Raw genomic sequence first — 2,610 nt, forward strand, 5'->3', positions numbered from 1 at the left:
ATAACAAAACCTGGAAATTCTTCAAAAGGCATTATAATTACCAGTTATCCATTGTGGATGTATTTCAACAAGGGAATATATATATATATATATTTTTTTTCCCAAGATAAATTTTTAGGGAATATAAATAACTTTAGGAAACTCCCCAATATTATGGGTTTCCATGGTGGCTCGGATGGTAAAAGACTTGTCCGCAATAGAGAGGACGTGGGTGGGAGCCACAGGAAAATATATATATGTAAAATAAATTCTTAGGGAATATAAATAGTCTTTTAGGAAACTCTCCAATATTATTAGGTTGGTGCAACATAATTGTGGTTTCAGATTGTGAATTTTAAACCATTGTAACTAGGCTTAAACACATCTTTATTAATCAAAATAGGAACCATTACAATCAACACGTTTTTGCCAATGAAAAATAAGTTTACTTGTTCCTGTGGCATAAAAATGCATGCTTTGAGTTTTGACAAACTCTTCGAAAGATTGTTCCATCTCTGCTGGTTGTGAAAGTCATTTCTCTGCAACAAGTTGTTGAGATGCTTGGAGAAGTGGTAGTCAGTTGGCAAGAGTTCAGGTGAATATTAGGCTTCCCAGGTGATGCAGTGGTAAAGAATCTGCCTGCCAACGCAAGAGATACAGGTTTGATTCCTGGGTTGGGAAGATCCCCTGGAGTAGGAAATGGAAACTCACTTCAGTATTTTTGCATGGAAAATCATGTGGACAGCCCACTGCTGGGCTACAGTCCATGGGGTCACAAAGAATTGGACACAACTGAGCACACACAGGTGAACATGGAGGATGAGCCAAAGCTTTGTGGTCCAATTCATTCAACATTTGAAGTGTTGGCTGTGCGACATGTGGTTGGGCATTGTCTTGGAGAAGAATTGGGCCCTTTCTATTGGCCAATGTTGGCTGCAGACATTGAGGTTTTCAGTTTTTCGGTGCATCTCATCAATTTACTGAGCATACTTCTCAGATTTACTAATGGTTTCGCTAGGATTCAGAAAGCTGTCATGGATCAGACCAGCAGCAGACCACCAAACAGTGGCCATGATCTTTTTTCAGTGCAGGTTTGGCTTTGGGAAGTGCTTTGGAGCTTCTTCTCAGTCTGACCACTGAGCTGGTCATCATTGGTTGTTGTATAAAATCCACTTTTCATTGCACACCACAGTCTGATTGAGAAATGGTTTGTTGTTATTGTGTAGAATAAGAGAAGATGACACTTCACAACAATGGTTTTTTAAGATTTTGGTCAGCTTACAAGGCACCCATTTATCGAGCTTTCTCACCTTTCCAATTTGCTTCAAATGCCAGTCAACCATAGAATGGTCGATATTGAGTTCTTTAGCAACTTCTTGCATAGTTGTAAGAGGATCAGCTTTGATGATGGCTCTCAGTTGATCATTGCCAACTTCCAGTGACCAGCCACTACTCTCCTCACCTTCAAGGCTCTTGTCTCCTTTGCAAAACTTCTTGAAATACTGCTGCACTGTGCATTCATTAGCAGTTCCTGGGCCAAATAGGTTGATGTTGGAAGTTGTCTCCACTGCTTTACAACCCATTTGAATTCAAATAAGAAAATTGCTGGAATTTGCTTTTTGTCTAATATAACTTTCATAGTCTAAAATAAATATAAAATACACAGAAAGTAATATCATTTGCAAAATAACATAAAGTGAGAAATGTGCTTTAAAATGATGTGCAAAAAAGACAGAAATATAGATCAATGGAACAGAATAGAAAGCCCAGAGATCAAACCACGCACCTATGGACACCTTATCTTTGACAAAGGAGGCAAGACTATACAATGGATAAAAGACAATCTCTTTAACAAGTGATGCTGGGAAAAGTGGTCAACCACTTGTAAAAGAATGAAACTAGAACACTTTCTAATACCATACACAAAAATAAACTCAAAATGAATTAAATATCTAAATGTAAAACTAGAAACTATAAAACTCCTAGAGGAAAACATAGACAAAACACTCTCTGACATAAATCACAGCAGGATCCTCTATGACCCACCTCCTAGAATATTGGAAATAAAAGCAAAAATAAACAAATAGGACCTAATTAAACTTAAAAGCTTCTGCACAACAAAGGAAACTATAAGCAAGATGAAAAGACAGCCTTCAGAATGGGAGAGAATAATAGAAAATGAAGCAATGGACAAAGGATTAATCTCAAAAATATACAAGCAACTCCTGAAGCTCAATTCCAGAAAAATAAATGACCCAATCAAAAGGTGGGCCAAAGAACTAAACGGACATTTCCCCAAAGAAGACATACAGATGGCTAACAAACACATGAAAAGATGCTCAACGTCACTCATTATCAAAGAAATGCAAATCAAAACCACAATGAGGTACCATTACACGCCAGTTAGAATGACTGCTATCCAAAAGTCTACAAGCAATAAATGCTGGAGAGGGTGTGGAGAAAAGGGATCCCTCTTACACTGTTGGTGGGAATGCAAACTAGTATCGCTGCTATGGAGAACAGTGTGGAGATTCCTTAAAAAACTGGAAATAGAACTGTCGTATGACCCAACAATCCCGCTGCTGGGCATACACACTGAGGAAACCAGAATTGAAAGAGACACGCGCACCC

The 2,610-nt window shown here is 38.2% G+C and overlaps 1 pseudogene; it reads right to left on the reverse strand.

The window, feature by feature from the left end:
- Window positions 1-369: 369 nt before the first annotated feature.
- Window positions 370-1,618, reverse strand: LOC136174334 (histone-lysine N-methyltransferase SETMAR-like; annotated as a pseudogene).
- Between the last annotated feature and the right edge of the window lie 992 nt (window positions 1,619-2,610).

Source organism: Muntiacus reevesi, chromosome 9 (genome assembly GCF_963930625.1).
Source record: "Muntiacus reevesi chromosome 9, mMunRee1.1, whole genome shotgun sequence".
Taxonomy (NCBI): Eukaryota; Metazoa; Chordata; class Mammalia; order Artiodactyla; family Cervidae; genus Muntiacus; species Muntiacus reevesi.